The sequence below is a fragment of the Podarcis erhardii genome (genome assembly GCF_964252035.2).
Source record: "Podarcis erhardii genome assembly, chromosome: 2".
In the NCBI taxonomy this organism is placed as follows: Eukaryota; Metazoa; Chordata; class Lepidosauria; order Squamata; family Lacertidae; genus Podarcis; species Podarcis erhardii.
Genome location: NC_138498.1, coordinates 65960441 through 65975414, shown reverse-complemented (window position 1 = coordinate 65975414; position 14974 = coordinate 65960441). Strand labels below are relative to the sequence as shown.

The window sequence follows — 14974 nt, the reverse complement described above, 5'->3', positions numbered from 1 at the left end:
AATTGTCTCTGTTTCTAGCCATTCCCTCCATAGCTACAATCTAATAGAGAGTTAAGCATGCTTAAACCTATTGTAATCCATCATCTTAAGCAGGACCTGGGTCTAGGAAGTGGCCCTAAGCCTCTACATTTAAGTAGTTTAACCTGCTTGTAAAGGTAAAGGTAAGGGGACCCCTGACCATTAGGTCCAGTCGTGACCGACTCTGGGGTTGCGGCGCTCATCTCGCTTTATTGGCCGAGGGAGCCGGCGTACAGCTTCCAGGTCATGTGGCCAGCATGACTAAGCCGCTTCTGGCGAACCAGAGCAGCACACGGAAACGCCATTTATCTTCCCGCTGGAGCGGTGCCTATTTATCTACTTGCACTTTGACGTGCTTTCGAACTGCTAGCTTGGCAGGAGCAGGGATTGAGCAACGGGAGCTCACCCTGTCGCGGGGATTCGAACCACCAACCTTCTGATCAGCAAGTCCTAGGCTCTGTGGTTTAACCCACAGCGCCACCCACATCCCCGAACCTGCTTGTACCTGCCTATTAAAAAGTGGATTATGTCATCCCTCGAGACACGGAGACTTGCTTACCTGATACTGTGAGAAAGCATAGGAATATGTTGACTCTGGGTTTTAGGTATGCACCATTTTCAAAAGCAGGCCCTGATCTGAAAGTAAATGCACATACAAATATGTTATAGAAGTAGTAAGGTGGTTCCATAAAACAGGAAACCTGATGCATGTTGAGCAGGGATTGAGCAAACATAGGCTTGTGTATGTCTGCGATACCAGCCATGTAAATTTGAATTTAAGAAGACAGAACGTGCTATTCTAAAGCAGGGATAGGGAACCTATCATCCCTGACCATTAGCCATATTTGTTTGGGTTGATGGGAGTTGGAGTCCAACATCATCTGGAGGGTCAAAAGTTCCCTGCTCCTGGGAAGGAAATATCTCCCCAATGCAAATATAATTGTACCATTTGCAGGCCACATAACATCTCTTTTCTATTATGCAGCTAATAAAAGCAATTCCGTAGCACTATTTGCTTGTCGCTTCTGTGCATTCGTACACCCATCCTATCCCTGCTGGAGGTCTGGTACTGCCGGAAACAACAATGGTTTCTGACGTGGCCAGCTGTCCACAATCTTTCCCCAAGCCTTGCTTCCTACCTGTACACACTTAGTCACATCAGAATGGGGAGAGGGAAGCAAGCCCATTCCCTTTTGTTTTAACGACTGCTCCAAAATTAAAGGGGCAGCTTGGTATGTTTAGTATGTGACTTACTACGTACAGCATGTAATACTTAAAGAAAAAAGGACAGGAGTGCTAAGCAGGACCAGATGCATCAGATTTAATAAGCCTGTTAAGTAGATTCCATGGAAATCTATCCACTGTCAACAGCTGAGAAAAAATTGAATTCATGTCATATTACGGAGCTGTCAAAAATGTTAAGTGATTTTTCCTAACCTGAAACAGAAATGAAGTGTTGTGAATGATTGGCCCCTCAAACAATATGGCTACTGGCCACATTTTCTACAATGAATGACATGAATGTCGTCAGTTATGAACATCTGCTGACAGCGTGGGCTTCATCAGCCAGGCAAGCAACTGGCAATACTCAGAGTGCCGAGAACAAATGGTAAGACTAGAAGCACTTTCTAAAAGTAAAATGTAGTGAAAGTGAAACACAAAGGCGGATTTAGGGCAGTACGATGAGTTCTGAACTGGGTGTTGAGCCTAGCGGGTGCTGCAGGATATCAAAAATATGACATAGTGAATTGATCAGGATGGAAGGCAAGACATGGGAGGGTGCCGAGTTTTGGCCTTGCACAGGGTGCCATTGAAATTTGAAAGACTAAAGTCTGCCCCTGTGAAACACATGTGTTACATGTACTTGTGGTTAGGCTTTCTATGATGGTCAAATTAGAAGAGATGATGGAGATTTGCAAGTGGGTCTCCATTCTCCCTAAACGTATTTCCCTCCCCCCCCAAAAAGCACCTTCAGATGGAGGAGGAGGGAATTGAGACTGGCAGCCCGGTGCCCAGGAAGGAGGAGAGGGTAGTTTGCCGATACAAATGTCATCTAAGCAACTGTCTGCCCCACAAAGGGAAATATATAGGCGCTTGTGTTTTCCCTAATGTGACAACAGAAGTCGCTGTATAATAAAAAATTTCCTCCATGCTAGCAGTGGACAACACATCACCTATTTATCTGCATGGAAAGGCAGATCATCAGATAAATAGTGACCCTGGAGGGAAGGTGGTGGGTGTGATACTGAAAAGGAATGCGTGTGTTGACTACAGTTTGTGGTTTTGAATGAGGTCATTCTAGGAATAGTAATACTATTGCAGACAAATCCACACCCCAAAGATGCTTTTTGTTAATAATAAAATAGTATACTACATTATTCCTAGTTCTCCATCGTAACGTTTCATAATGAAGTGGTATTTCTGGGCAGAAAGCAACATAATGGCTTCTTCCTCTGGCTTCTACTTTATTACTGCTTTGGACCCTAATAGGCAGGTTGCCCTTGCAAAGCAAAGAAGCTGCAAGTGAAACACAAGAGGAACATGCCATCAAGTCACTTGCACAGATGGGATACCTGTCGCTGGAGCAGCAGCCACCTAGAGCAGACAACAAAGTCCACAGTGAAGTTGCCTAGCTCAGAATATTTGTTTGTTTATGGCCTGCAGGGAACAATCCTTTAAAGATGCTGATAGAGTCATACCTTGGATCTTGAACGCATTGGCTCCTGAACAAATCAGCTCCTGAACAATCGAAACCTGGAAGCGAGTGTTCCGGTTTTCAAATGTTCTTTTGGAAGCTGAACATCCAACGAGGCTTCCGTGGCTTCCAATTGGCTGCAGGAGTTTCCTGCAGCCAATCAGAAGCTGTGCTTTGGTTTCTGAACGTTTTCGAAGTCAAACGGACTTCTGGAATGGATTCCGTTCGACTTCCAAGGTACGACTGTATTACGGGCCCCGGAGATGTCAGATTTTGGACCAGCCACTCTCATCCTGACCTACCTTGCAGGATTGTTTTGAGGATCAAAGCGGGAGGGGGATATATCTTATATGCTACCCTGAGTTCTTAGAGGAAGGGTGGGATAAGAATGAAATGAGTGAATAAACTCTACGAGCCAGGAGAGAACTCTGGGACATCCCCCCATCCAAAAAGTTGATAAATAAAAAACAAGTTCTTGAATCAAGAGGAGTTTTCACCCATCACAGCTCTATATTAGGGAGAGTGAGGAAGCCAGTGCTGAGACCTGCAGCTTACACTACACTCCTTCAACCAGACTGCTATCCCTTAAGGTTAGCAAGATTCAACTATCACTGCAATCAGCTCTTGTATGGGGAGTGGGGAGTGGGGAGATGCAAGGCTGTCCTTTGACTCAGGTGGCCAATAGTATTGAGCTGCCCTTCAGCTGACCACCATTTGATTCAGTGGCTTAATTCTAACTGTGGAGCAATAAGGGAAAGATATCTCAAATGTGACGCAGAATTGTTCTAACTGCTTTGAACCAGACCTTTCTGGTAGAAGGTATGCCAGGATTACAGAATGAGGTTTGCCTGAGCAAGGACAGCATCTACGAAAAGGACACTCCCTGATTGTGTGCGGTGCCTGGGGTGGGTGGAACAAGTTTTTCTTCTTGTCCATGTTGCAATATGGGAGGAGAGAGCACAAATGACAAGGCGGCAGGGACAGAAGTTCCATAGGTCAAAAGAACATTGGAGAGGCAAGGCTGCTTTTCTTTCTTCCTTACCAGGTAAGCTTGCTTTCCTTTACCTGCTTTCCTTTTCTCCCATTAAGAAAATTTAACTTGATTCTCATTCTGTGCTTATAGAAGACACTATATTTTGCATGTGCATTTTGAAGGAGTCTATTGATTTTAGGCTGTTTGCATTACATATCACCTACTGAACTAAGGTTTGGGACATTTTGCCTTGCGGCATAGGTTCTTCACCTTTTAGGGGGAGAAAGAGGCTGTCTCAGTTGTGGATTAAGACTTCACCCAGAGACAAATCTACAGGAGAAGTAAAAGTTAGGGCTTGCCAGATTTGCATAGGAAAATAAGCATATGCAGGAAATTTGCATTGACTTTATGTGCCTGAGTCCTCTGTAGTGGTTTTGCTGGTTTATTCGGCCTTAGCTGGAGAATCGGGAGGAACTAAACATTTCCTCTTTTGCTACACAAAATTAGTCAATTTGCTTATCCAGTGCTGGCTAATCTGTCCGTGTATGTTATATAGTGGTAGAGGTGGGCGAGGCCAAATAACAACAGGCAAAACCAGATTCTTTTGTATGTGCTAGGATGATATATACTCTCTCAAGGCAAGTCTCCTGAAGACAATTTAAATCAGAGTATTTGGACCAACCCCATGGCAGAAATATTTTGTCTCCCATGTAAAAATCCCCTTGCCTCCAATAACCTTTCCACAGTCTTTTTCTCCTACCCCTTCCAAATCCTTACCAGTCCCCTTGATATACTGGGAATGTGCATTGTGTGGCCTTAGGAAACAGGTTTAAATACTAATACCTCTACATTTCCTCCCGGCAAGAGCTACATCACGACTGAAGAATGTCTTCCATTTTAAAAGGTGGGTCACTTTTGCTTTTTATCTATACTGAGAATACTTCTGTTAACAAAGAAGAAATTACATGAGGCTGGGTGAGGCGGTTGCCTTAGGCGGCACCTCTGAGGCAGCATTACGCTATTCCGTTGCCCAGCTTTGCTGTTGGTCTTCCCAGCCTCTAGGAGCAGAGAGGGACTAGTGGCAAAGCTCTGTGGAATGCCTCCCCTCCTACTGAGTCAGCGAGAAGGGTTTCACCACCTGGTAGTGTGGTGGGGCTTTGCACTGGCTTCTCCTGAAAGGATATGCAAAACCCCTTGTCCGGTGGGATGGAGGGGATCTGGAATTCCCCCACCACCTAGCAGGGGAGACTTCTTATGGCTGCTGCCGCTTTGCCGTGAGTTTGTGGGGAGGGCTCTTCTCCCTGCAAGCCCATTCTCCACCTTGGGCCTGGGGGCGGGCCCCATACTCCACCTCAGCATATAAGGCTCCAAGGAGGCCTCGGGCTTCGCCGTGAGTTTGCAGGGAGGGCTCTTCCCCCTGCAAGCCCACTTCACCAGGCCAGGGGGCGGGGCCCACACTCACCACCGCCACAACTTTAAGGACACTGGTGCTGCAGCAGCAAATGTTTAAAATGTTTTTATATATTTTAAAGTGTTTTAAAAGTGTTTTTACTTTTTACTTTGTTGTACCACCACAAACGGTGGTTTTTATCCATGTATTTTTATTTTGTTTTGTTTTATTTTGGGTTGGGGTTGGATGGTTGTTGAGTGGGGCGGGGATTGGTTTTGTTTTGGTGTAATTGTTTGTTTGCTTTTATATTTTGTAAATGGAGGCGAGTATGAGGCTTGGGATTCCTACTGTGGAGGGGCGAGGGAGGTATGGCAGTGGGGGCAGATGTCATAGGCGAAGGGGATCGAGATACGGATATGCTCATACCCCTTCCAATCTGCGCCCCATCCCGAGAGACGAGGGTAGGGTGAGCAAGGATTACTCACCTCTGTCACTGGTGTTGTGCAATGCCAGGTCTATAGGCAACAAAACCGCCACCCTGCGAGATTTCTTCATCTCGCAGGGGGTCGACCTGGCTTGTGTGACGGAGACCTGGGTGCGCGAAGGGGCAACAGTTACCTTACGAGAGATGGCGCCCCCGGGTTTCTCCGTCCTCCACCAGTCCCAGACTGTGGGCCGGGGGGAGGGGTGGCATTATTAATCCGGGAAGATTGTTCTTTCAGGGCTCTACCATCGCCATCGATCCCCGGCATTGAATATGTTGGCCTAGTGTGGGGCTCCGAGGTGAGCTTGGCTTTCTGGCTGGTGTACCGGCCACCTAGCGCACCAGCAGCCACCCTGTCAGGCCTGCTGGAGGTGGTGGCCTGCTGGGCCTTGGAGTTCCCTAACCAATTGGTATTGGGGGACTTCAACATCCATGCTGATGCCACTCCCTCCTCACAGGCTCTGGACCTGATGTCTTCCATGGTGACACTAGGGCTCTCCCAGTTTGTTTCAGGCCCCACACATCAAGCAGGCCACATGCTGGATTTGATCTTTAGCGTTGGTATAGATGTGATCATGTTTCCTTCGATGAAGGTGCCATGGTCTGATCACTACGCTCTGAAAGCCAGGATTGACGTTCCACCCCCACCCTGCTTAGGTGGCGAGCCGCAGAGGCTGATGGACCCTGATAGATTCCGTCAAGCCTTGCGGGACCTTTCTCCCCCTGGCGACTCATTGACTGAGCTTGTTGAGGGCTGGAATACCCATCTCCTGGCAGCCATCAATGAGATCGCACCTAAGCGCCCTCTGCGACCCCGCAGAAACCGGGCTCCCTGGTTTACCGAGGAGCTCCGGAAAATGAAGCGGGACCTCAGACGGCTAGAGCGAGTATGGCAGGGTGCCCGTGACGGAGCTTCAAGAACATCTTATAGGGTTTTTATGAAAACCTACGAGATGGCAGTGAAGGCCGCTAAGAAGTCCTACTTCTCGGCCTCCATTGCATCCGCTAGCTCTCGCCCGGTGCAATTATTTAGTATAATTCGGTCTTTAACGTCCCTCGAAGGACAGCCAAATTTAAATAACAATTTGACACACAGCTGTGAGGCATTTGTGAGCTTTTTTGCGGAGAAGGTCCTGTTGCTCCGCCATGACCTCCCTGCCAATTTGGATACAATAAAGGAACTGGAGGCCCCTTGACTGTCCTCGGGTCCAGTATTGGACCACTTTGACCGGATATCCCCAGCCGATGTGGACAGACTCCTCCGAGCTGGAAAGCCCACCACTTGTCCTCTCGACCCGTGCCCGTCCTGGCTGATTAGAGCGTGTCCCCCTGGGGGATATCATCAATTTGTCCCTTGGCACCGGGACATTCCCAGGGGAACTGAAGGAGGCAGTGGTGCGCCCGCTCTTAAAGAAAACATCATTAGATCCCTTAGATCTATCCAATTACCACCCGGTTTCGATCTATCCAATTACCGCCTTCCATTCCTGGGTAAGAGCGGTTGAGAGAGCGGTTGCTGAACAGCTTGGTAGGTTTCTGGATAAAACATCGGCTCTGGATCCATTCCAGTCTGGCTTCCACGCTGGTCATGGGACCGAGACGGCTCTGGTTGCCTTAACAGATGATCTTCGTAGACAGCTGGATCGATGCGGGTCGGGGCTGCTGATTCTTCTAGATCTGTCAGCAGCTCTAGACATGGTCAATCACGAACTCCTGGACCACCGCCTTGCCGACGTGGGGATCCAGGGCACAGTCCTTCAATGGCTGCGCTCGTTTCTCTCTGGTCGGGGACCGAGGGTGGTGCTTGGGGGGGAATTGTCACCGCGCCACTCCTTGGTGTGTGGAGTGCCTCAGGGTACGATTCTCTCCCCAATGCTTTTTAACATCTTTATGCGCCCCCTCGCCCAGCTTGTCCGGAGTTTTGGGCTGGGCTGCCATCAGTATGCTGATGACACCCAACTCTATCTGTTGATGGATGGCCATCCTGACTCGGCCCCAGACACACTGATCAGATGCTTGGAAGCTGTGGCTGGATGGTTACGTGGGAGCCGGTTGAAGTTAAATCCTTCGAAGACAGAGGTCCTCTGGCTGGGACGGGACAATATGGGATTGAGGGGTGCAATTAGTGCCAGCACCGTCCGTTAAGAGTTTGGGTGTAATCTTCGATACCTCCCTCTCCATGGAGGCGCAGATTGCAGCTATAACAAAGACGGCATTTTTTCATCTCTGCCAAGCTAAGCAATTGGCTCCTTACCTGTCTCGCCCTGACCTAGCCACTGTGATCCACGCGACGGTCACCTCCAGACTGGATTATTGTAACTCGCTCTACGTGGGGCTGCCCTTGAGACTGACCCAGAAACTCCAGCGGGTGCAGAATGCCGCAGCGAGACTCCTTACGGGGTCTTCGCTGCGAGATCACATTCATCCGGTGCTATACCAGCTGCACTGGCTCCCGGTGGAGTACAGAATTAGGTTTAAGGTGCTGGTTTTAACCTTCAAAGCCCTATATGGCCTAGGACCCTCGTATCTACGGGATCGCCTCTCCTGGTATGCCCCACAGAGGAACTTACGGTCTTCAAATAAAAACATCTTGAAGGTCCCAGGCCACAGAGAGGTTAGGCTGGCCTCAACTAGAGCCAGGGCTTTTTCAGCTGCGGCTCCAACCTGGTGGAATGCTCTGTCACAAGAGACAAGGGCCCTGCAGGACTTGACATCTTTCTGCAGGGCCTGCAAGACAGAGCTGTTCCACCAGGCCTTTGGTCAGGGCGCAGCCTGACTCCCTCCTTTGGCAATCTTTACAAAACTTTAGTTTATGGTTGCCATCAATTTTGATTTTAATTAATTTTTATAATGTTGCACTACTTTAGTGTTGTTAGCCGCCCTGAGCCCGGCTTCGGCTGGGGAGGGCAGGATATAAATAAAATTATGATGATGATAATGATGATGATGATGAAGCTTATTCCCCCATCGTGTGGGCAGCAGCAGGGCATTTCACCTCAAACGTTGGAACCCCTTGGGCCGCCCTGAGAAGTTAACATAATAAAAACTCTCTCATATCACCAGCACCTGTTTCCACTTGTGCAGCATTCTGCAAGCCCAATTGCTATGTTCTACATCAACTGTCAGAGTCTCTGAATACCTGCTGCTGTGAACCACAAGTGGGAAGTGCTTCCAGGCTTCCCATGGGCAACTGATTGGCCACTGTGATGAGTCACTGCACTGGATAGGCCTTTAGCCTGATCCAGCAGTGCTTTCTTATGTTCTAATGGACAAAATGCTGATGTTTGGCATTCTGAAATACACCTGATTCCTGCATCTCAACAGAGCAGAAAGTGTCATGAACAGCAGTTACGATACTGAAGCCCTCAAATACTCAGTGTCGTATCTGAGTTGCCCCTGTACTTTCTAATCTTCGGAGATGAGTGTGTAATGCCATTCATAAACTAAATCAGGCTATTTTCTGGCAAGACTAATATGCCCAGCTGGTCTGCCCTTTGTTTACTCTTGGCTTCCTGAAGGCTCAAGACTGACTTTCCTTTTTCCATATTCCTTCTCACTTCTGTTCTGAGGCCATCAGAGATAGCCATCTACTTGATTATAGATCCTCTATGAAAAATCCAGACAGTAGAATTATTCTCTTGTAAAACGTACAGCTAATTTCTTGCTTTTTTCCTACTGGTACACTATCAAGGGTTAGCCAATATGATGCCCACCAGACGCTGTGAACTCCAGTTCCCATCAGCCCCAGTCAGAATGGCCCATGGCCGGTGGTGATGGAAGGTGTAGTTCAGAACATCTGGAGGACACCTTAACTATCCACTAAAGCAATGATGGAAACTAGTTGCTCTCCAGATATTGTTGGACTACAGCTCCCATCATCTCCCATACCGGCTGAAGCATCCAATAGCATCTGGTGAGCTATAGGTTCCCCATCTTTGCAAAAAAGCATGGATGCCCAAGTTGTGGCATTCGCAACAGTGGTTTGTGGCATTCCTAGACTGAAGGCTGAAGGGCCATTGTTAAAGTGCCTATAGAAGAGAAGCAGACCTGCAAAGCCTTGGCATGTGGCATGCTTGGCAAAAGCAAGGATGGCCACCACTGCAATAGTGTTTGGAAGTTTTCTTGGCTGGGGAATGCAGATGAAGGTGATGGATCTTTGACTGCACTTTGCAAACGTCACAGCATCCTTGTTTCTCTGTTTCTCTGTTTTCTTTCGTCTCATAACCATTAGTGTTTGGGAGAGACGAGAAGGAAAAGGAAAAAGAAAAGGAAAAAAGCAAGAAAGAGGGTGAGAAGAAAGACAAGAAAAAGAAAAAGGAGAAAAAGGTAAGAAAAAGGATGCTGAATTAGAGGTGGCTTTTCTTACAGTTGGGAGGCGTGTCTCCACCCAATGCACATTTACTTGCTTGGTTCCCTTCAAGTGAAGTCCCTCAAGTGAAGCTGTCACCTGTTCATGAGTTGTCACCTGCAAATGTCTCATATGCACACATCTCAGCTTAACTCTGAAGTCTGATGTAAGCTGGTTTCAGGGCAAACACATCAAACTACAGAATAGATACAGACTGTGGTGATTGTCAGGGTGCACATGGCTTCAGTGGCGTAGCGTGGGGGGTGCAGGGGGGGCCGGCCGCACCGGGCGCAACATCTGGGGGTTAGGGTTAGGGGGCGCAAATCCACGGGTTAGGGGGCACAAATTACTTGCCTTGCCCCGGGTGCTGACAACCCACGCTACGCCACTGCATGGCTTCAAACATCAGTGGTGAGAGAGCACTGGAGTCGGAGTAAATGGTTATGCATATGCTAGCTTCAGTCTCTTTCGTTTGGTGAGACAGATGATTCCTCAGTACAATGTCCTGAAACCCTTTGAGTAGTTTTCAAGTTAAGTTTTACTTAGACAGTGGCGGAGCTTCATGCTCCAGCACTGGGGGGCGGAGAGCGGGCGTAGGCATGGGCGTGGCTGGCATTCATCCCGGGGGCGTGGTGCATGTTCTGGGGGGTGTGGTGCGCTGCCTGCGGGGGTGTGGTGCCCAGCATGGGCAGGGGGGGCAGCCCCAATGGCACCCCACCAGGATTGTGCTGCTGGGGACGGTGCGCTCCCCCTGCCCCCATCTTCCTCCGCCAGTGACAGTAGACCCACTGAAAGTAATGGACCTTAGTCATGTTCATTCATTTCAGTGTATCTACTGTGAATAAAATTTAGTTTACTACTACTCTTTAAAACCATTCCAAATGCCCCACAGAATGATGGTCATTGGCTAGCTTTGTATATCCTGATGCATGAACTTCCAAAAATCAATACAGTAAACACAATCCAATTTTATGAAGTAGCATGGAAATCTTTAATAGCTCATTCACTGTCTGTGCCATATGAAATCATCACATCGGAGCTACTGCAAGCTCGTTTCTTCTGCTCAGATGGCAGAACTATTTATCACTCTGAGGCAGCAGCTGCTCCTGTAAAGCTGCATTGATCCAATTAATTGCATGATGTTGCAGTTTGTGAGAATTTGTCCTACAATGGGAGTTCAAATTATAGGTGATGTCAGTGGCTGCAAAGGACTGACCACAGTCTACCAAAGTCCTCCACGAGGAATACATTTACGCAGATCAGGAAATTCATTTATTTGTGTAACACTTCCAAAAGATATATACAGTAGTTGCTTCACTTTTATATTCTCTGTGCCAGTGTGAGTCTAGGTGGCAAGAAGATAGATATAGGAATGTGAAGGGTAGTGAAAGTTTGGAATAAAGGCCTATGACTGGAGGCTATGAAAAAAGGCTTAAAACTCAGAATCTTTTACAGACACTGGCTCAGATTGTGCATCTTGGTAAACCACTGCTGAGAAGAACTGTTTATCTAACTGTGAGGCTCCCACACAGTGGGCCTGCAAGACATGACATGCCACAATCACTGTTCGGCTATGATTCATCACTTGTTTTCTTAAGACCTTTGAAAGCAATGCAGTTCAGTTGACTGTTTCCTCCCTGCTCTGTATGTGAGTCAACCTGGGCCCAGCTTGGATAACTAAAGGGAAATTTTTAATTGGGGAAAATGCCTACAGAACTCAGCATTTAATAGGGAGATAGAAAGACGCTGTTGTGAAATGTAGGGAAAAAACAGCTGGATGGGTGTGTAGCATCTTTCAAAGGGCACATGATGAGTGAGCTTTTAAGCTAGAAGATTTTTTTTACCCTTTAGAATCCACTTTCATGTTCCCACATCACAGCATAGAAGTCCATGACTGGCACAAAGTGCATCGACACGCATTGAAGTCAAGATGCTAATTCGGCCCCAGGTGCCTTCTTTCAGTTACCTTCTCATCCTGCAAGATGCAGTAGGCTTTGTTCATTTATGTAAGCTTTGGCAAATGTCAAGGATTCAAAATCTCAAAAGATTCCCACCCATTTATCTGCCACATTAAAAAAAAAAAATTCCCCAAATTTGCCATATATCTGGTGATGGTGATGGATGGATGGATCTGTCAATTTGGGTTCTCTGGTTTCTCTTTCCCCCCATTTTGACTGCACCCACCCAGTCTGTGGCACTGTATAGCTTTCAGCATAGGCTGACAATTCATCTCCTTACCCTGACAGCTGTGGAATGTTGTTTTTATGACCTACCTGAAAAGTATGGCTGTTTGGGGTTGGTGGTTTTTAAATGGTTGCTTTTGTTTAAATTGATGTTGTTGTTGTGTCCTTATGGGGAAGGATAGGTAAGAAATTGAAAAAAACAAATATACTGACTAGCAGCAGCTCCCCATGAGTCTTTCCCAGGCCTTTCTAGAGATATCAGGATTGAATCTGATACCTTCTATATACAAAGCTGGGGTTTTTTCCCCTAAGCAAGGGGGATGGTTGTGGCTCAGAGGCAGACCAGATGCTTTGTATGCCAAAGGCTGCAGATCTGATCCCTGGCATGTCCAGGGTAGAAGAAGAAGAAGAGTTTGGATTTGATATCCCGCTTTATCACTACCCGAAGGAGTCTCAAAGCGGCTAACAATCTCCTTTCCCTTCCTCCCCCACAACAAACACTCTGTGTGGTGAGTGAGGCTGAGAGACTTCAAAGAAGTGTGACTGGCCCAAGGTCACTCAGCAGCTGCATGTGGAGGAGCGGGGGAAGTGAACCCGGTTCACCAGATTATGAGTCCACCGCTCTTAACCACTACACCATGCTGGGAGAGACCCCTGTCTCAAACTCTAAAGAGCTGCTGTAAGTCAGGGTAGATGATGCAAGCCAGGTGGACCAATGGTATGTTCCTGTGACTGCCAAGTTCTGTGTTCTGTACCACCACTGGTCTAATCGCTTGGTTTTTGCTCCTTAGCATGATGGGAAAGATGATGACAGCAGCAGCAGCTCAGACAGCGATTCTGAAAAGGTAATTGGATGCTTGGTAGACTGAATGGGAAGGGGTTCAACTGCTGGCAGGTAGGTAGGGATGCTGAGGCTGATGCTGATTATTATTTGGTCCCATATTATTTTAGCAGACAACACTTTCCCCTCCACCTTTTATCCAAGTTAAAGAAAGAGCCACTTTCTAAATATTTGCCTTTCAGTAGGCCTGCTGGAAAGCTAATTGGCAGACCTGTCTGTATTCACTGCCAATGTACTAGCAGCAGACACAGTCTAGTCCTTCACAGAGGTGGTAAACCTTTGCCTGGGCTGTACCACTTCAGACTTCAGTTGGGGACTTTCATGTTGCAAGGCACTCCATGGTATCAACAAGCACCATCTCCTTGACATGCCAGTTTATGCTGTGGGAGTTTCATTGTACAGTGGTACCTTGGTTTACGAACTTAATCCATTCCTGAAGTCCGTTCTTAAACAAAATCTGTTCTTAAACCAAGGTGTGTTTTTCCTAATGAGGCCCCCCCACTGCCGGTGCCCTTCCACTGTTCGGCTTCCGTTCGTAGACCAAGGTAAAGTTTGCAAACTGCAACACTACTTCCAGTTTTGCGGAGTTCGTAAACTGAATAGTTCATAAACAGGGCTGTTCGTAAACCGAGGTACCACTGTATGGAGAATCACACAAACGCATAACACCCCCGATCCACATCCAATGGCAGTCTGAAGGTTTTAGTACCCCTGTTAGAAGTATTGGAATATTTATATCCCACCTTAAGATTGGATGATTGTTAAGGCGGCTTACAGTAGACTGCAATAATGTATGGACATTTATAAGCCTGAAACCCACACCACACTTTTAAGTCCTGTTGCCGATGGATGGTCAGTCGGCAGATGATTCCTTTGAAGTCCCAGTGCAACTGGCGGCTGAAGCTGAATGTGTTTTTTCTAGCAAGGAAGGGGGGTAAATAGTTTTCTATAACTGCTCCTTCTTTAGCTGGTGGTTGGGCCAGACTGCCCTCCTTCTTGCTATCATCACCCTACCCTGTATTTGCATGCTCTGAGCAGATACAGTGAGAAACTGTGTGGTCTTAGGTGCAAAAGCACTTGTGTCTCTGAAGAAAAGAGAAGCAATGGCAGTGAGGATGAACACTTTCCCTGATAAAAGATATCCCTGCTTGAACTGACAGAAGCCGCTGCTTTTTGGAATGTGGTTATCATAATGAAAGGCGAAAGAGGGTTGAGGGATTGTGAAATGTTCCTCAGCTCCAAATTACATTCTCTCTTCTTGTATGCCGCAGGCTCGCAGTGGTGACAAGAAGAAAAAGAAGGAAAAGGATTAAATTTGGGGCAGCCAACAACTAGCAGAGGACATGAGCCGAGTTGCCTAAGAATGTCTTCAGGGCATTTGGAAAGGAAGGAAGAAGTGTCTGGGTTCAATGCATGTAAAACGAAGTGTATTTGTTTTGTTTTCCATTAAAACTTAATACTCTGTTTAATGCTCCCTTCATAAGCAATCTGCTTCTAGCCTTAGTGAAAGGTGATAATAACTAAATACCATTGTGGTAAGATTCACATTGTGGAATACCCTGTTGCAGGAAGGATGGCGTAATCAGCTCTATAAAAGTGAGGTAGCAGTGCCACCAGCTGGTGCTACAAAACTGCTACATCTATACTCTAAATCTTATCTAATGGATGCTTTGTCAAGCCTTTTTCAGCATGACTCCACAGTGCCCAACAGAAAACAAAAATGTATTAAGCATGCAGGCTAGGCTTCTGGCACTCGTTAAGTAATTATGGAACATGGTCCAATTGTGCAATGGGACTTTCCCACCCCCCCCCCCAGCGTCTCCCACCCCACAGTCCCTAAACCTGCTCTGGAAGGTTGGGGGCAACCCCAGAACAGAAGACAAGAGAGGACACAGATTTTGCATATGCTAACGGTTATCTGCACATGTAGAAACAATTACTAGAACACAGGCAAGTCAGGATTCTCCCCCGCACATGAAGGAAATATAATATGCATTCTCATAAGGTCTCATCTCATGCTCATCAAACATTTAGCCAAACAC

At 47.1% G+C, this 14974-nt stretch overlaps 1 long non-coding RNA gene across 1 annotated transcript; it reads left to right on the top strand.

The window, feature by feature from the left end:
- The first annotated feature begins 3640 nt into the window (after positions 1-3640).
- LOC309336128 lies at positions 3641-14396 on the top strand. Its single transcript, XR_014153898.1, has 5 exons — positions 3641-3758; positions 4552-4590; positions 9792-9886; positions 12883-12936; positions 14204-14396. It is a non-coding gene; the product is annotated as an uncharacterized lncRNA (long non-coding RNA).
- The last annotated feature ends 578 nt before the right edge of the window (positions 14397-14974 follow it).